This window comes from Cololabis saira, chromosome 8 (assembly GCF_033807715.1).
Source record: "Cololabis saira isolate AMF1-May2022 chromosome 8, fColSai1.1, whole genome shotgun sequence".
Classification (NCBI taxonomy): Eukaryota; Metazoa; Chordata; class Actinopteri; order Beloniformes; family Belonidae; genus Cololabis; species Cololabis saira.
In genome coordinates this window covers 11,018,704-11,039,737 of record NC_084594.1, presented here as the reverse complement: position 1 = coordinate 11,039,737, position 21,034 = coordinate 11,018,704, and positions in this window count along the sequence as shown.

Sequence of the window (21,034 nt, the reverse complement as noted above, 5' to 3'; positions counted from 1 at the left end):
CAGATGGAGATGAGACGAGATGAGAGAAGAAGCTGCAGCTTCTCAGCTCCACGTTATCCTGCTGACGTCAGTCCACCAGGCCGCACCAAAACACTGACACATGACCATATGACCGACCATCATCACAGCCAATTAACATAAATTAATACAATTAACTAACAAAAAAGGTTTTTAAGCTTAATTAATTAATTAATGGAATTTGTTTCTATCTATCTAGATCAGGGGTCGGCAACCCAAAATGTTGAAAGAGCCAGATCTTGAGAAAAAAGTCGAAATGTGGAGAAAAAAGTCGAAATGTGGAGAAAAAAGTCGAAATGTCGAGATTAAAAAGGAAAGGAAAAGGGAAGAAAAAAAGAGAAAAAGAAGAAAAAAAGGAAAAAAAAAGAAGAAAAAAAGGAAAAAAAATATAACAGTTCTTACACTAGGCCTTCTTTAAAAAAAACTGAGTAACTAGTAGGGTACGGAAGTAGTAGAGCTGCCACCTCAGTGAAAGAAATATAGTCATTATCACGATAACTTGAAAATGTATTGTATAAGCAATATTATTTTTCAATTTCTTTACAATATTACATAATTACAATATTGCTTTTCATAGTTGAACAATATGACATTAGGTTATTACAATATACATCCACGTTATCCTGCTGACGTCATTCCACCAGGCCGCACCAAAACACTGACATATGACCATATGACCGACCATCATCACAGCCAATTAAGATAAATTAATACAATCTAACCAACAAAAAAGATTTTTAAGCTTAATTAATTTGTTTCTATCTATCTAGATCAGGGGTCGGCAACCCAAAATGTTGAATGAGCCGTATTGGACCAAAAACACAAAAAACAAATATGTCAGGAGCCGCAAAAAATGAAAAGTCTTGTATAAACCTTAGAATGAAGGCAACACATGTTGCATGTTTCTATATTAGTTATAACTGGGGGACTTTTTTTTTTCACTGTGCACCTCAAGAAAAAAGTCGGAATGTCGAGAAAAAAGTCGAAATGTCGAAATTTCGAGAAAAAAGTCGAAATGTCAAGATTAATGTTGAAGTACAATCTTGAGAAAAAAGTCGAAATGTCGAGAAAAAAGTCGAAATGTCGAGGAAATAGTCAAAATTTCGTGGAAAAAGTCAAAATTTCGAGAAAAAAGTCGAAATGTCGAGATTAAAAAGGAAAGGAAAAAGGAAGAAAAAAAGAGAAAAAGAAGAAAAAAATGAAAAAAAGAAGAAAAAAATGAAAAAAAAGAATACAAAAAGAAGAAAAAAAGAAAAAAAATAGTTCTTACACTAGGCCTTCTGAGTAACTGAGTAACTAGTAGTGTACGGAAGTAGTAGAGCTGCCACCTCAGTGAAAGAATTATAGTCATTATCACGATATAACTTGAAAATGTATTGTATAAGCAATATTATTTTTCAATTTCTTTACTATATTACATAATTACAATATTGCTTTTCATAGTTGAACAATATGACATTAGGTTATTACAATATACATATTACATTGTAAAAATGTAAATGTTTTGTCATAATATATTGTAAGAATGTAATGATGTATTGTTCAAACATGAAAGATATATTGTAATAGTGTGATAAGATATTGTACAAATTTAAAAAATATATTGTTTAAACATTAACATTGCACATTATAAAGTGATATAGCTCTAATTTTCTTTTAGAGATGGTAGTTCTATGCTTCTGTACGTTTTCTGATTTTTCTTGGAAATTTCTGTTTCTGAAGTCCTATTTCAAGATATATATACATATATATGTACACACACAGATATATGGAGGTTTGCAAAGCATATAGCCTGCTCTTTTACCTAAGCAAATGCAATGCGGTTGGTTGTCTGGCTGATAGGGTCGGGGATTTTATTGTAAAATTAATCAATTTGCATAAGCTTTTGTCACCCAGACATATATGCCAGCTCAACCTTCAATAGGCTTGTGTTTTCTCTAAGGTAGAGACACTGATGCCATGAGAAGATTGTGCGATTATATGCAAACCGTGGTTTGGTGCAGTTTGTCAAATTTAAAACATCGCTTTACAGAGATCTGGATTTCATTTGTATTGCATCTGTCAATGCAGGTGTTGTGGGCTTAAAAAAAAAAATAAAAAAAATAAAGGGAGATTCAGAATCAGAACATTAAACTGAAAATCTGAATGCTGCTTCAGTCTGAGCAGGTTAAAGACAGCACAGTGTGGGAAAATCTTTAGTGCAAGGTCTTATTACTGAAAAAAAAATCAGGGTCACCAAGTGGAGTTGTAAATTCTACTGAAGGACACAAGCTGTGGCTGATTAGGACATTTTACAGGAAGTGCTGCTTGTGCAAAAGAAAAAAAATCCTCTTGTCAAACTACTATTTGCAAAGTAGATAATTATAGAGCATGCATTCAAACAATGCATGTCTTCTGAAGGCCACTTGTATATGCAGAGCTCTGACTCACATTCAGGCTAAAGTTTCTATAAACAGACACAACCGTGGCAAACCTGTAACAATAGCATTTACCTTGAAGGTCTGGCTTAGATCAGCTGATCCAGAATAAAATACCTTAAAACCTGTTGAGTGAACAACAATTACATTTTGTAAAGATTTTCCTAGACCTTTGACAGTGAATGTTTGGTTTTTGAGAAAATAATGAGACTCCTGTGTTCCTTTGCGTAGCAGCTTGGATATGTTTGAGCTTCAAGTCACTGTTGTAGCCATGACTGCCTTTCACTCCTGGCCTCTCCCGGCTCTTTTATCAGGGGGAGATAAATCTCTCACAGAGCAGACACATTAATGGAGGAGCAGCTATAGTTATACAGTAGATATTTCATTCCTTACATACTGCAAAGCTCAAAGTGAGTCATCCACACCACCTCTGCAGTGTCTGTTTGCAGATGGAAAGAGGTTAAGAGGTTCCTCCTGGACAGATAAATTCCATCTGACATCCTGTTTTTGTTGTCACAGACCTCCTAACTTTCTTACAGTCTGCTTCATTACATTGTGTGTGTAGGTGTACTTGTGTATAAGTGTGTGTGTGTGAAAGAGAGAGAAAAAGAAAAGAGGGAGAGAGAAAGAGAGAGAGAGAGAGAGAGCAGTCAGGATCACAGAGGGCCAGTAAAGCCTCCTACTCTCTTCCTGCCATTGTTTCATCTTAGGGACCCACGTGAGCCTCCGATTTACTCCTCCCCTCCTCCCACGGCTGCCCCGCGTTTCCATGGCGATGGAGAATATGCCCGCAGATGACTGCATCCCCTGCTGAGGGGGAACTATGGGGGGCAATGACAGACAGCACAATCTGAAATTGTGACAGTAAAAAACTGAAAAGGAGAAAAAAACAACCCTGCAAGGTGACATTAATGACAAGGAGTCCCCCAGAGACATGTCATAGCTGTTGCGTTGTGCTTCAAATGTCTGTAAGTCATTGATAACAATGTGTTTCTACAAAATACAATTAAGTAAATGCCATCTATTCCTGTTTTTAATATAATAACATTAAAATAGTTGGTTAAAAATTCAATTCTGACAGCCATTAGCTGTGTGCTATTGTCGGCATTCAACTACCTACGATCAGAGGTGTCAAAAGTATTCACATTCATTACTCAGGTAGAAGTATAGATACTAGAGTTTAAAAATACTCCTGTAGAAGTTGAAGTATCAACTCAAGTTTTTTACTCAAGTAAAAGTATAAAAGTACTGGTTTCAAAACCACTTAAAGTATAAAAGTAAAAGTAATGTAAGGGGGAAAAAAGCCATTAAGGACAAAAGCCATTGAAAATGAATGCATCTTAGTATAATGCAAATATATTAAAGAACCATATATACCATACTTAATGCTCAATAGTACACATATATCAGAATCAGAAAGGGGGTTTATTGCCAAGTTTGTTAACACACACCACAACAAATTCCTTGTGTGTGTTAACAAACTTGGCAATAAACCCCCTTTCTGATTTCTGATTTCTGATTCTGATATATGTGTACTATTGAGCATTAACATGTGTTTCAGAGAGCAGAAGATATGATGACTAGTTGCCTATAAGTATTGTAATGGTACAAAAAGTCAAACTTCAGAGGCATGTTAACATTTATCCTAACCTTTATTGGAATGTACATCCAAGTTTAGTTGCAGTTTTTTCATTTTTTGTTTTATTGTCCATTGTATGATGAAGCCAGGAAGTTTTTATTTCAAAGAATGCAAGATTGTAAACCTGAGTTGTTTTGGAGTGAAGATGATGTTAAATTGGAGTGGTTTTTTAAAGAGGAGGTTTTCTCTGTGGCTACTTTTGTAAAGAGAGCCTGGAAACAGAGAAAGGACAAATTATATGAAAATTGAGAAAAGATCTGATCTGTAATGTATAAGTGGATATTATAATTTTGTGTTTGTGTTTTTGTTTGTACGTAGTTGATGTTTGTTTGCTGGCGTAGGGTATCTGTGTCTTGTAAGCCCTTATGGGCTGGGCACCTTAAAGGTGTATGACACATAAATAAAAATAATTCATTCATCATTCATTCATGCAGGAATCTGAGGGAACGGATGTAAGAACAAAACTGGACAAGAACATCTGAAACAACCACAACCAAATTCACTCTATCCGGATGGAGCAATTTAACTGGATAGTTTTTTTTTGAAAGGCTGAAATGAAATAGAGTAACGAGGCTGTTTTTAAAATGTAAGGAGTAAAAAGTACAGATAATTGCCTGAAAATGTAAGGAGTAAAAGTAAAAAGTCGTCTGAAAAAGAATTACTCCAGTGAAGTATAGATAACCAAAATTTCTACTTAAGTAAGGTAACGAAGTATTTGTACTTTGTTACTTGACACCTCTGCCTACGATAAATACTATACTGTATGTGCTTGAAAGTAGTTTGTTGGTGTGGATGAACTCCAAAAGTGTTTACTCTTGTCACATACATGCACATGGGATTCTCTGGCATTCAGGACAAATGCGGCAAGTGACTGAAGCTCTGTCAGAAATGAGAAACTGTCTTGACCGGTGATCAGTTCAGCATCCATCACCAGCCAAACTTCAGTGCACTTATTGTAGTGAGAGAGGTAAACAATGACTTGTTTACATTGCAGTGAGATTGTTGGTGCACGAGATTTTAGTTGGCTTACACTGACGTGTGCATTAAGCTGGATTTCCAAATTCCTTTAGGCCCTCAGCTTTACGCTAGTCAATCTGGGAAAAGGGCCAGGCATCTGCTGTCCTGCTCACGCCAGCACGTGAAACCTTCCCTTTTTATTCGGCCTATCACGGACCCGTGGTAATCTGCTGCACGGGCACCTGTTAGCTGCTGTGTGAGTGTGAGTCTTTAGTGTGCAGGATCTTTCTCCATAACATAACTCCTCGATTAAGACGAGACTTGTATTCACATGCATTTCTCTGTTAGAATTAAGTACATTCATAGTCCTGGGACAAGAAAATTTAACCGAGCAGCAAAACTAACAACATGAAGAAATCCCACAGCAGTGCCATTAAACTGCAAAAGCACATTTATTATTCATCCCTGCCTCACTGTAACAACAGTATGATGCATGTCTGTGTTTAATAAATCAAAAAGTACCCTCACTGATCTTAATTTACTTTGGATTTTCTTTTTTAAATGTCACTCGTTTATAGCCAAGAGGTTTAACAGGGGAGGGTGATTACAACAATTTGTAAACAATAGACACTATTCAAGAAAAAGGAGCAAAAGAAAATCCCAGCTATATTTAACTAACTCCCCTTTCATTCGTGGTACCCTATTATCCTGCGCTGGGATTAACCCTGATTTGAACTGGGCAACAACGTAGCATCGTTGGGATGTGACGTCAGCAGCACGGGTTCTGTTGACATTTGAAATGGGTACTGGGTTCCTTGGAAGGAGGGAGGGAAAATAAGTATTTCCATCTCTAAATAATTCATGATGATTCATGACTTTGAACCCTATTAAACAACAGCTTTTTTTAAAATAGCTTTATTCAAACACATGCTCTCATGTAAATGATAACACAATCACAATTTTTTGTAGAATATGAAAATCATAATGCCCTAATAGCAACTAGGACCTTGTTTTTCAATACAACTGTGCTGTTGGCAGTCCTATAGATTAACAATATGCATTGGTTAAGACTTATTGTTTTGATTTTGTAAGAGGGTAATAATATTACCTATTATTATTAATTTGATGGTTTCATACAGTACTCGAGTTGAGGGGGGATGAGGGGGGCTGGCATCCCCCCTGAAATAAAAACGGTCCAAATCATCCCCCCTGTAAAACTGCCACCCCCCCCTTTCCATCCCTTATGTCATTTCATCAATGAATGTGGTTTTACTGCTATTTCAACATTTAGAGTCATCACCAGAAAATAACACCAGAAAAATAACTTATATGACAATTTTCACCTGTTTCAAGTCAATTTTCACTTGAAATAAGTAGAAAAATCTGCCAGTGGGACAAGATTTATCTTCCTATTACAAGCAAAAAAATCTTGTTCCACTGGCAGATTTCTCTACTTATTTCAAGTGAAAATCTACTTGAAACAGGTGAAAATTGTTGTTTTTTCCAGTGATGAGTCTTGTTTTAAGTGTAATGAGATTTTATTTTACTAAAATGAGACATTTTCACTAGAAATAAGACAAATATTCTTGTTAAGATTTTGAGTTTTTGCAGTGATCCATGTTACTTATCCTGTGAAGGACAGAGTCATATTGATAAGTTCAGAAAACTGTTTTTTATTGTTGTGTTTTGATGTATTTGATGTAAGCCCAGTGGATATTTAAAGCTTACAGAAGGCTGCATTTAACTGCTGCTATGTCATTCCTGCAGTATTTCTGCAGGTGTTTTGGTCAGTGCTATTATTTGTAATATATTATATTATTTGTAATCAGCACAAATGATCTGTCCCCATATGACAAAATCCACCAACCTCCCTGATTTTTTTTTTCAACTCGAGTACTGGTTTCATACAATTTGACTTGTTCATAGGGTCATAAGGGGCTGTTTGTTATCCAATGTTGTGTACAAGTTGTGACTGTTTGGAAAAAAATGCAAAAAATAGAAAGCAGTTCAAGTAGCATGACAAAACAATTTGAAGTCCATCTAAATAAAGTTATCATAAAGGTAACTGGTTTCTATTGTGTTTCCTGCATGCTTCTTTTTGTTATTTAAACAAAATGGGCCTCATCTCTGAGCTGCTGCTGTATTTCATGAGGAGGCGGTCAGATGCAGCACTGCAGGGCCTTCTCATCTGCAGCCAAACCCTCTTTCAGCAGCTCATAAAAGCAGGCTGCTCTCTTTTTGCTGAGGTAAGTAGAAACTGGATGACAAAGCATCAGTACCTCTTATTTTTTTGTTGTTAATTGTAGGAGGGCAGTCGCTTAACGCGTCACTGGCGCCCCCCTGTGTCTCAATGAAGATACTACAGACTAGAGCTCAATATTTTAAAGTCTGTTGTGCTATTAAAACGTTGTCTGAGATCTGAGAAAACAACAACACACACATACATTTAATACAACCATTGCGGAAAATAATTCCATGATTAAGATGTTAATAGTTATCTTCATAAATATATGTGTCTAGCTTTTAGCAGCAGACTATCGTTCTTCCAGTTTTTTCTTCATGCATTTCCCCCATTCTGCCACTAGAGGGAGGCCTTGCCCTTTGTACGGAGAAGAGGTTGAATACTGTAGTATAGACATTTTCATTTCATCATTAAACAGATGTTTTGAAAAAGATTTGCGTGATATTTACTCCGAGTGAAACTGTTTACCCTTCTGTTTTGCTTTCAAAGGTGTTTGACTGCACCGATTCTGCTCTGCATAGCATGAATACCCTGAAAGACAAGGGATAAATAGGTGCAGATATGTTCTGTTTTGTGTAGGGAACTTTAAATACTTTACTTAAAGACTACTTTTTTCAGTAGACTGACAAGTAAAATTATATATTTCATATATATATCTATATCTTTGTTTATTCAAATGCTAAATATAGATTCAGGTGAGCAGTCAGTGCCTGAACGTCTCTGTTAAACCAGAGACCGACTCTTGTTGTTATTCGTGGAGGGTACTAAAAGCTTTAAGATACTAGGTACTCCCAAGTAGTAAAAAATGCATGGAAAAAGCTCATAGTCTTTTCCTAAGCTCTCTTCCTTGACCCATTGGAAAATGTCACGAGGTTAAGGAAAGATGGTTGGGAGACCACAGTACAGCGAGAATCCGACCACATTCACAGAGTCTGCAGTTGTAAAACTACAATGTTCAAATAATATTCCACCAAACGCATGAGAACAACTTTGCCTAATATGAAAAAAATCCTCTCGTATTATATCATATTAGATAATAGGAAATACTACTTCATTATCAACGTTTTTGGGTAAAAGAAAGGATTAAAAAACACACAAAAGTGAAGCAAAATTGTTATTAGAGGCCTTCACACTCAAACTCATCTCCCTCTCCTTACATTTTACATTAAAACCAATTATTAGCCTATGATGTCTGAAAATAATCAATCACCCCTTCATGCTGAAGCTGCTTAAACTTGGAAGGAATTATTTTGCTTATTTCATAAAGGATGGCCCAATTTTTCATGTGTGGGGGAAAAAAGAGAAAGAAATAAGAAAGAAAGAACTGAGGCTGACCGTCTGTTATCATGGCTGTCAGTTTAATTCGTCTGTTCATTTCCCTCAATTAGAAACTTTCCTAAGCAGACCAGACCCACAGTCTCATTTTGGAGCCCACTGTCAGAGGAATGTGAAATTATCTTACAGCAATTTAAAGAAATGTCCGGACTTCTTGCTCAAGATTTATACATACAGTTACATTTTAAACATCAATATGCAGGGAACAGAAATGCACCTCCAAGAAGACAAAAATATTATTTTGTAGCTGAAAAGAAATGCCAGTATGTTGTGACATAGTTTTATTATGTAAGCCATTCAGAATTTGCAGTTTGCAACTATTATGCAGTTTGAATCCCAAGTATTTCATGTTTTATCTTGTCAACATCACTTCATCAGGACATCCACACCTACTTTTGCAAGACATTATGAACCCTGAACAAGAACCAGTGTTGGGGTTAGGATACTGTATATCTTACATTATACATGTGTAGTTAACATGTAATTGTACTGATGATTAGTTATAACATCCATGAAAGGGTGAGTATTTAAAGAATAGAGCCGGGTAGAGATCTCCAACTTACCAATACATTTGTGAGATAGTTATAAAAGTTAAAACCTATGTCCTATAAAATAAAAATGAAACAGACTTTCATGTTTTTCCCACCGCTGAAAATAATATAAAATGATTCAAAGACTCATAGAGACCTATGACCTTCAGACCATCAGACGGCTCTGAAAAACAACTTTCAAAAGCTAAAGGAAAAGTACATTACATGAAAAAAATGTGACATAAAAGAGGGCTTATTTGACCTCTTATTAACCTCATCAAGAGGTGGCATGAAAGTCCATGGGGTTTTAGGCATCTGGCATGGACCATCACACAGTGAAAATGTAAACTGTTGTCAGTGACATTCCAGATCTTAGTTTTCAGAAGAAATAGACACAATGTGATCCAGCTCAAAGAAAACAAGGCCCATCCACAGAGTTAGTAGCAGTTAGTCCAAACATCATACCCTGGTATGCGCTTGTGTGAGTGCCTTCAGAAAAAGGTAAAAGGTAAAATATTAGTGTAACATCCAATGCCTAATGCCTGGTTCACAAGTGCACAGAAGAAAATGGAAGCAAGTATTTAAAAAAAGCCTCCTATTCTAGGGCGATTGTCTACAAGACCCTGTAAAATCCCATTCTGCATACATTTAAAAGACACGGCTTCAGAAGAAGAATCTCCTTGCAGTCTCGACTTTTCCCCAGTAGAGAACATGTTTTTGGAAAAATAAAAAGGTAAAAACATTAACTTCAAACTGTTTCTTACCTTAAGATGTGTGCACACAAATGAACACCTGAAATATTTCACTGCTTTGTATGTTTCATGTGTGCAGTTATTTCCTCTTTTGATGACATTCCTCTATAACTTTATTCAGCATGTTCACAGTTAATTCAAGTCTTCAAGCTTCTGTGATATTAAAAAAAAAAGAAATACAAATCTGCCTACGGAAAACGTACTCTCATTCGGAGCCCAGGGACAACGTGTGCAGTTTGCAGCTGTCACATTTGCATCGTTATTGCACATAAAGCGTGCACTAATGTGCTCTCAAAGTACACTGAGAATCTTTGCAAGCACCTGCATGCTGCTTCATGAGGACTGTGCACATATTAAAAACAAACAATTTTTAAAATAATGTGAATACATTAAGAAAATTATGAGAAAATGATTATCAAGACTGTTGCAGACTTTAAATCTGATTTGACTCGGATGGGGTTTAGATGTAAAAGATAATGCTCAGCTTCTGTGCACCTGTTTGTGTTTTAGACAGTCTTTGAATTTGAATCCAATAGCTTGGAGAGACATGTTTGGTTAGGCTGATCAGTCATTCTGATCAAGTCACACTCGAGCAGCCTACTTTCTGTGAAGAGGCTGTTTTACGAGAAATAAACTGTATCTGGCAGCTGCTGTCCCTCATTTTCTATGGAGACAAACAGAAAACCCATAAAGGAGATTTGATAAGAGCATCAGAGTCTCGTTAAAAGGTTTTTTCTACAGTTCTGATTTGGTTGAAGTAAAACTGTTTTTGCTGTGTTTTGGTGATAAGGAGGAGGAGTCCCACTGCAAATGGGTTTTCTGAAGTGTGCTCCTTTTGTGTAGAGCTGGAGCTTGTCCGGGGTGGCCTCAACCTTGCCAAACCGCTATACCGACTGAATTTAAGCGTGTCAGAGGGATGTTTCAAATGAAAAGCTGTTTGTTCTTTTTTGTCTCAAAGTTCTTGATCAACAGATGAATTATGCCTGTTTCAAATGATTAGAATTCCAGACTAAATTGCTTTACATGTTATTTTAATTTAATGACTGCCCAAAATGCTTTTAAGGAAAGTATTAACTTGCCTCTTAAACGATTTGAAGACTATGGGACAGAAAAACATTTCAATGTAAGCATAAACCCATTAAATAACGGGTTCAGAGGAGGGAGGTCTCTCAGGACTGTTTTGTTAGAAATCCTTAAGCCAACGGACGTATAGCGTCTGGAAAACTTCCCAGGAAAATGGCTTGAAGCTACAAACGAACGAGAAGTTTATTTTTTCTGAAAGATGATCAGCCTTAATGTCTCCAGAAATTCATTTTCAACCAGAGACTAAGCACATTTTTTGTGTATTTATGAAAGCAGCTACATTAAGACTGAGAAAGTACGAGACACTTTCTAAGTCTTACATAAGTAAATACCCTGAAGGATAAACAACATCATGCCAGGAATGGAAGCTTTCATAGCTTCCTACAGAACATATGCAATATGTTTCATCTATTTTTTTAATCTTAAGAAAAACAATGAAGCATGAAGGAGTGCGGGCAGTAAACAGCTGCAGGTTGGAATTAAACCGGATCTCTTGCAAGTACCATCATAACCTACTTAACCTCCTTGCTTGTTACCTCCATGTTAACTGAACCCATTATCATTATTTCACTACTGTGGATGGTTTCCTCACATGGGAATACTGCTTTGGCTGTCTGTATTTTATATACAGGACTGTCTCAGAAAATTAGAATATTGTGATTTTCTGTTATGCAATTACAAAAACAAAAATGTCATACATTCTGGATTCATTACAAATCAACTGAAATATTGCAAGCCTTTTATTATTTTAATATTGCTGATCATGGCTTACAGCTTAAGAAAACTCAAATATCCTATCTCAAAACATTTGAATATCCTGGGAATCTTAATCTTAAACTGTAAGCCATAATCAGCAATATTAAAATAATAAAAGGCTTGCAATATTTCAGTTGATTTGTAATGAATCCAGAATGTATGACATTTTTGTTTTTTCTAATTGCATTACAGAAAATAAAGAACTTTATCACAATATTCTAATTTTCTGAGACAGTCCTGTACATTAATTTTCTCAATATTTACATCAAAGGCCAAAGGCCAGCTGAAGGAGCTGGTAGCCAAAGCCAAATACAATATTATTCAATGTGCTTTAAAATTGTCAAACACAAAAAAGAAAGAAAAACAAATTAGGACACAAAGGCTACCAGAATTAGTTTTAAAAAGAGTTTATTGAATAAGACAGCAAACTAAACAGGTTGTATCTCAGGGTACTGCGTGTAAACCCAGGAGAAAAAAACATGTAATGTCAAACAGTAAAGAATCACAACAATCAAACAGTAGGATGTGACACTAATAAAATAATAATAAACTGAGACAAATTTAATGCCAATGTAAAAAATAAATAAATAATGATGGATAAAAAAGACATTGCATTGAAGGAAGAGGGAAAAAAATGTTTTTCACTACTCGTCAGTATAGCAAGTGTGTGTTTTTCTGGTTTTTGTGATGACCAAAAGCAGTTATTGTTCTGCTTAGAGGAAAGGCTAAAACAAAAACTGGAGGGTCTGAACAGCATTGGTCAAAAAGCAGAAAACCTCGGTGGTGGGTGAGTTTAGAAAATGTGTTTTATCTAATTTAAACAAAATCTAAAACACTGCTGAGCAAGATTTCAAAAGACACAAGAGGTTAAAGAGGTCCAAAACTTGGCCTGACACAAGGAGGGGAAAACAAGACAAGACATGACATACACAGAACAGAAGGCTTGGCGAGACACAGGTGCAAAAGATGAGGGCAGTGGGGAACAAGGGAAGTCCAGACAAAACTTAAACACAAGTAGAAAACCTAAAACACCAAAACTGTGAAAAAAAAAAAAAAACTGTGACACCTGCCTTCATAAATGAACATTACATTGGACAATATATGATACTAATGATAGGCTGACAGCAAAATTGATCATATACTAAGTGATCTTTAAAAACAAGAAGTAAGAATGCAAATAAGAACAAATTTAAATAGCTATTTAAAGAACACAACACACTTTTTAATTTTTTTTTGTTTCAAGAAATTAACATATATTAGGATAGGCTTTTATAAACAGTTTGCTTCTGCCTATGCCTTTTCAGTCATTGTTCAACACATGATTATTGGTTTTGTGTGAAATGTCAATGATGAGCACAATGTTTTTTGGTGTTGTGTTGTTTTTGTGTTGTCATGATTGAATAAACTTCATTCATTCATTCATTCATTCATTCATATTCAAACTAAAATCAATACAAATGAAGCCTGCTGATGTTAGTTGTAGCATGAAAAAAAAAACATGTATTTGGCTGGTACATCTGTAAAGTTAGTGCCACCACCTCACACCAAGAAGGTTCAAATGTAAGACGAAAGCACCTCGTGGAGTTTGCAAGTTGTCCCTGTTTAGTTTAGTTTAGTTTAGAGTTTATTTACAAATAATTTAAAAAACACAAATACAGATAATAATCAATCGAGGTTTGTAAAATGGGACTCCCCAGAAGCTACTGTAGCTTATGAATAGGGGCCCAGTCACATAGCAAATCAACTATAAAAAAAATTACACATATAATACATATACATACAGTATAATAACCTTATAACCTAAATAAGAAAAAAAAAAAAACCCTGAGACCTCCTCAGATTTCCTAGATACAAATATATTCTTATAAAAATAATACATCAGGTATTGGTACAAATTGAATAAGAGACATAATTTAATAACAATTTTTGTTTTAGTCTTTTTTTTTTTTTAAATTGAGAGAGATCCTGCCAGGATGATCCCTGCCAGCCTTGAAGGTTGATAGAAATTAAAAACTGGAGATAGATGCGAGCATGCATCTCTTGTTTGTCTCTGTAATGGACTGGGCAGCCGGTCCAGGATGTACCCCGCCTCTGGATTAACTGGATTAATATTACTTACATCAGAAGAAATAACAATTGAATAAATATGATGGTGCAGTAATTACTGTAAATGTCATGTGGAAACAAAGAATCAGTGCAGCCTGTTGTTGAAAAACCCAGTTAATTTTGCCAATACTGGGATATAACAGTAGCACAAACTTTATATGCATCAAAAGATGTAAGAAATAGCTTTAGCACATATTTGGCATTCGCTGATGGTCCGACAGTGAAAGAAAGACAGAGAGGAAAAAAACACAGTATAATAAAATATAGGACTACTTTTGTCTTGGGTTCCTTTCCCTTTTCTTCTGGTTGTTTTTTTCTTCTGAAATGGTTACTTACAAACCAATAATAAGTATTTAAATCAATACAAAATAAAATGGGAGGTAAGTGGGCCAGAGACTGGTCAACTTAATGGTGGATCGGTGCAACACAGATTGGTGCAACACAAAAGACAGGCCCAATACAGGCTGCAGATTACAGTTCTTCAAAAAGATCTCACAAAACAGCATCATCTTAACTGATAAGTTCCTTTAGGAAGACTTCTGCAGTAGTAAAGATATTCTGTGTGCTCTTGTCCCATTACTCACAACAGTGTCTGCCTTTGTCTGCCTGCATATTGAATCCATAAACATTGAAGATGGAAAGCTTCTGACAGGAAAATTAATTTTATAACCTCGTGGTTGGTGATCAGATTGATCATTTTCCAGTACATGAGCAGCAGCATCCTAAAGTTTAAAGATAAATCACAATGTCCAGTAATATGCTTCTTTATTTATGTTCTTTTTAGGATTTGGATGAACATAGTGCTGAATTTTAAAAAAATGACCATCCTAATTTAGCATAAAGACTGAAAATAAATAAAGAAAGAAAACTAAATCATCTCTTCGGGAAAAAATTTCCAAAGGGAAGACAAGTCAGGCTTTATCTTGTTTCTTTTATGTGTCTGTGTGAAACTGACCCTGTTTACTGGAAATAACATTGCAGCTATTTTGCCCTCATTCCAAAGCTAATCAGATGCTGTCGAACCATGTGTTAAATTTGGAAAATGACGTTTTATCCTGAAATAAAGAGCTATATTGCATAACTGTTCTATTGCTCTGAAGAACAGTTCAAAGTATTCACTCACAGGACAGTTTGGGCCCATTACTGAGACTGCATTCACATCCATGGTGAGCGTAACTGCAGACTGGGGTCTAAATGTTGGACTGGATATATAATCTCATAGTGGGAGGACACAATTATGATCTAATTCTGAAGAATAAAGTGAAACAGGGCTTCTGCCAAAAAGATCAACAATGATTTTATCTCCTGCAACCTGACATATGCATACTGCATATGGACATGGCATGTTTTGTTGTCTGTGTCATGATATTTAATTTCTTAATGCAGGTCAAAGCAGAAGGTTACGAGGTATGAAGTGACTTCATAAAATGGATTCATAAAAAATGACCCAGTCCTGATTCCCTTTAGTTGTTTATGGGCTTCGCTTCGTAGCAACATTTACAAAATAGAAAAACAAGTCTTGCTGCTCCTGGGGCGAAATGGGACAAGTGCAAATCCATGAAATATGTAAGAAGCTAAAAGTCTTAAACCTGAACACCATTTCCAGCTGCCATGGGACCAAAAGGATTGAGATTAAGAGTAAGAAGGGGGGGACATGTAACTATGTTGCTCCATCAACCATTACTGACCCAGATTCTTGGCTCAGTGATGTCAAAGAATTTCAATTTTATTTTTATTTTTTGCCAACTTTTTTGCCAACAAAGTGCTTTATGGTTTTCAGATGGTCATTCTTAATTAAGTCTACAGATGGTCAACTTGGTGACTTTTAAACTCTAAAAAGATTGATAAGGACTTTAATAGAGATCATGTTGCAATTAAAGGAACATGTGGCCATAAAAAAGTGACTGCACACCAAGATTTAAGTGCTTGCGGACCTGAATGTAGGACGTTACTCTTGACTGGGCAACACAGAAGGACTAAAGGATTAATTATTGAGAACATGAAGGGAAAGGGAAGCTCATTTATCCCCTGGGTTAAAGGGAGAACTCCAGTTTCCCCTGTAGATTGTGAAACATCTGCTGTGAAGAAAAAGCTTTACTATACAATTTCAGGTCAGAATTGTTCTGAACTTTCACATCTAAACTTTGCATATCCGCGGCTTTGATTGTAGCACATCATAACATTAGTAGTAAATGAAGTAGTCATGACCTTCATATCTATTTACTGTTGTAAATAAGTACATAAATGTAGTGGACAGACAAAAAATATATTTATATTTTACACTGAAAAAATATTCTACAGTTTTTTTTTGCGTAAAAACTGCAGAAAGTGAGTGCATTTTGTCTCTAGATCTGATCATTCCAGCAACTCGACACAGTAAAAACAAGGTCGTAGAAAATGGTATGTAAGCTAATAACGTGTCCATCTATTACTTTGTTAAGGAGAAAAACAAACGCTCCATCAGAAAGAAGGTATTAACATAAAGGTACATGAAGAGTTCCAAAAAAGAAGGAAAAGGCAACATATGTGAACGTAAAGTTCAAGATCTAGTTGATCTGGTAAATAAGCCTAGCGATTAGCAAGATAGCTTATTAATGTCATGTCAGGGTGAAAAAATGACATAAAAATTCAAAATTTCAAGAATAAAATCTGAAATTCTGACTTTCCAACATCTTAAATTTTAGAGGAATCAGTTTTGGATCACACCAAAGAAGGCAATATCTGAAAAATGTTTTTAAAAATGTATTAATTATTCTATAAAATAAGGTAACAGCTAATGAGAGTAACAACAGCAGCAGGAAGTCACAGGCAGGGCCTATATTTGCAAGATAAGTAACTGAGGAGACAAGGATATCCACGAGCTATTCAGGCTGTTATGACTGTGGTCGTAACAGGCCCTGCAGAATTCTGAGGTCCAAGTCCAAGTCTTTACTGACCACAACCCTTTAGAATTTCTTTCTCAGATGCGCAACTCTAACCAGAGGCTCATGCGTTGGTCCCTCCTTCTACAGGATTTCAACCTCCAGATTTCTTATAAGAAAGGTGTAGAGAATGTAATTGCAGATGCTTTGTCCAGGAATTTGTAAAATTTCTCTTGAATTAAACATTAAAGGGGGATGTTTAATTTTTGGAAAAGAGGGTTTTACGACTGTGGTTGTATTTATGTTAATATGTTTGTGTTTTTCAGAGTGGACATCTGTGTCAGGTGTGTCTATTGACTTCTGTATATGTAAATAAGTGTGTGCGAGGACCGGGAGGTGATTGGGGGATTGGCTTCCAGCTCGGCCATTGATTGGCTCTTACCTGCTTTGTAAATTGCATGGATTCTGCTGCCCCAGGCTGAAGAGGAATTCCCATATCCCTCCTCTCCCAACCGGCCACACTTCAGAGCCTGCTCTTAATAGTAATCACATTATCTTTAGAGCTAATTAGGGGTGGACTGCCATTTTGGTTAACCTTGTTTTCTCATGTTTATGTTAGTCAGGGAGGTAAGTTGTTGCTGTTTGGTTTCTTTATGTTTGGTTAGGTTACGGTAGATTGATTACTCCCCAGTTAGATTTGTTTTGTTTGTTATGTTGGCCTTGGTCCACCCTAAAGCCAGATCAAGCTCTATCTCATTTCATTCAATTCCTGTAAATAAAATCACCTTCATATTCAAAATATTGGTCTCCGTGGCTGCTTGGGACTTGGGGAAGATGGGCTCTTCCATGTTGTGTCTTGGACACCCCTAAACAGGGCATAACAGGCCTCAGATCGAGGACGCCATAAACCAGCATATGTCCGGAACCACAAAGGATGGTCCATTGTTGGAACAAGTGGCGACAAAAATGACAAACCGGGGCTTTGCAAAAAGCAAAACCCAGCCCCCCAAAAAATTACACCTGTCCGACGGTGTACGATTTCAGTCTTCCGGTCAGCTGCCTCCTCCCATCGGGTCCACGCCCCCTGCTGCTGCATCCCTACTGTCCTACTGCAGCGGGCTTCCTCCACCGATGCTCGGACCTCCTCCTGGATCAGCAGCCGCCTTTCCTTCCCCTGGGTCTTGTTGTAGGAAGGTCTTGGGTTACTTTCCAGTCCTGCCCGTCCAGAAGCCACTTTTCCAACCAGCTCGCTGTGCCGCAAGCGGGACTCAGCCTGGTCAACCACCTCTTGAGCCCTCCACTTCCTGCCGGTCCTCACTTCTATGCCTGCCGAGGAGACTTTGGTGTCACTGGAGTCTCTGTACAGCAGCACCTCTCTTGCTTGGGTGACCATAAACTCCTCCATCAGACTACTGAAGGGCAGTTTCAGCTTGTTGTTCCTCCCGTACAAGGCGATGCTGCTGAGACTTCATGGAAGGCCCAACCACTTCCGTAGAAAAGAGCTGACCTTCCTCTCGAAGCACTCGACGGTGGTCATCGGCACGTCGTAGACCAGCAGTGGCCAGAGGAGTCGTGGCAAAATGCCATGCTGGTAAATCCAGGCTTTAAACTTTCCTGGTAACCCTGACTTATCCACTGCTTTCAGCCAGGTTCCCAACTCCTCAGATATTGCTTGGAGACTAAACTAAAAATACTTAAAATAAATACATTACTTACTTTAATTCCCTTTTGTGTTTTCATTTAGGCTCTACTTAATGAATTACATGCATAGGAATGTCCACAGCATTTCAGTGTCAACAAAGGTCGGCCATAATTATAGTTTGTAAGTGGTTGACAGGTAGTTATTTTGGATTTCTCCTAAATCTTTCTTAAAGGGGGCCTATTATGAAAAACACATTTTCTCTTGACTTAACATATATAAAGTGGTGTCCCCTCAGCCTGCCAACTCAGAGAAGGAGGAAAGCAACCAAATTCTGCAGTGTCTGTACAGCCGCCCGGATGAGCCGTCCAGTGTGATGTGGCTTCTACGAGCCGTTCAGATTCTGCTCCTGTCGTTACATAACGACGGGAGCGATGCGTGAAACCATGCCCACAACTAAATCTGGCTGGAACAACAACAACAACTCCGCCCGCCGGAGCTTCCGCCATTTTTTCGTAGCGGTGTATCGCGTCATTCAGGCAGCCAATCAGCACAGAGCCTCATTATCATAGCCCCGCCCACTCAGAATCCCGCATAGATAATGAGGTTAGAGAATGGGATGATAAAGACATGGCTCAGAGGCTGAATTTCTAATTTATTTAGCAAAAACAATCAAAAGCTTGTTTTTAAGACATTCAAGGCCTGTTTAAAAGAGGTATTAGATGCCATAATAGGTCCCCTTTAACGAATTACATACATAGGATATTTAGTGTGTGTATTCAGTGTGTTTTTCTCCTAAATCTTTCATAAAACGTAAGATCCTGGACCTCGGTTGGGCTGGTGGGACAGCGGCAGAAAATGTCCTGTATTTTTAAATCCAAAACTTGACAGGTACGATAATTTAAGGGGTAGCTGGGTTAGCACTAGCGGACTAGGCGGGGGGCAGAGGGGGCGGCCGCCCCGGGCCCACTGCTGTGTGGTGGCCCACGCCAAAGGGGGAAAAAAAAAAGTGTGCTGAATAAAATTAGGAAAGTTGGACTACAGTAATCCCTGGATAAAGTTGTTTAAAAAATAAAAATGAAAGAAATAGTCCCTTCTCCCCTTGTGTGTCTGTTGTCTGTTTACTTTTAGTCAGTTGTCGCATCAGAAGTGTAGCCTTAATTAAAGTTTTTGCATTTTGGATCGTTCAATGTGTACTTTTCCCACCCTTGGATGTAAATATTTTTTGTTGTGGTTCTCTGCCCACCGCTGGATGAAACCATCATTGGTAAGCTGTCATAATATTAATTATTTCTGATAACATAATGCTGAATATATGGCCTTTCCTATATTGTTTGTTGCTGTTTGACCGCCGTGTCTGCTCAGTCATTGTGTTAAATACATGTCGTCGCACATTGTAAACTGTTGTCGTGTAGGTTGAACACGTGTGTCTGAATTGTGCTACTCGGCTGTATTGAATCCGACATCACTGGATGTCATTTGATTTTTATCTCCAGTTTGATACCTATATCTTAAAGTCGGCATTAGGCTTATAATAGGTTTGACATAATGACTGGCAAAATCCATGGTGCTGAAACCTCATGTGAATCGTTCTGACCGTGTGCTTCTGCGTGCTGTGGTTGTGTGTCAGAGGGGCTGATCTGTGGCATTTCTTTTTTTTAGCGATTATGTTTTAACGGGAATGTTTAGGCCACATGGGCCCATCAAGGATGCTTCGCCCCCCCCTGGGCTGGGACCCCTGTTCCGCCCCTGTGTGTTAGATAGGGGGGTCCCCTGGTGGTCTGGGTGCCCCCCAGGCCCGGTTCTACAAGGGTGCATAAGCATGCATTGCACCCTCAGTTTATGTGTTTGCATGCTCAGTTGAAAAGATGAAAAGAAAACTGACAAATGCGCGCGGGTTAAGCCTGATTTATGGTTCTGCGTTAAATCGACGGCGTAGCCTACGGCGTAGGGTACGCGGCGACGCGCACCGTATGTTCGCGTCCCCGCGTACCCTACGCCGTAAGCTCTACGTTGGTGCAACGCGGAACCATAAATCAGCCAGTGTACGTCACTGATCTGCTTCCAGCGCGCAGTTTCCTGCACCAGCAAGACGCTGCTCTCTGCTGTACCGTTAACACAAAGTAATGATGGATATTCGGAAGTGGTTCAAGCACAATGACGCAAGCAAGTTTATATTTATGGTTATATTTATTTTTGTTGCTATATTTTATTTTCTGTTGCTAGATTGTCTGATGGGTGAGGTAGCCCAGACTAAATGTAGCATTTTGTTTGTTCTGCAGCGATATTGCTGCAAAAATACACTTAATAATAATAATAATGCATTTAACTTGTAAAGCACTTTCCATTCACTGAATCTCAAAGTGCTACACTTAGACCATTATTCATTCATACACATTCTAACTGGTGGTGGTAAGCTACGTTTTGTAGCCACAGCTGCCCTGGGGCAGACTGACGGAAGCGTGGCTGCCATTCCGCGCCAAACGGCCCCTCCGACCACCACCAACATTCATACACATTCAAACACATTCACACGGGGCAAGCTGGGTAAGGTGTCTTGCCCAAGGACACTACGACAGTAACTGGGATGGAGCGGGATTCGAACCGCCGACCTTCGGATCATTGGACGACCCGCTCTACCACCTGAGCTACTGCCGCCCCACTTGAAAGAATTTGAATTTGAATTTCTATGTTTTATT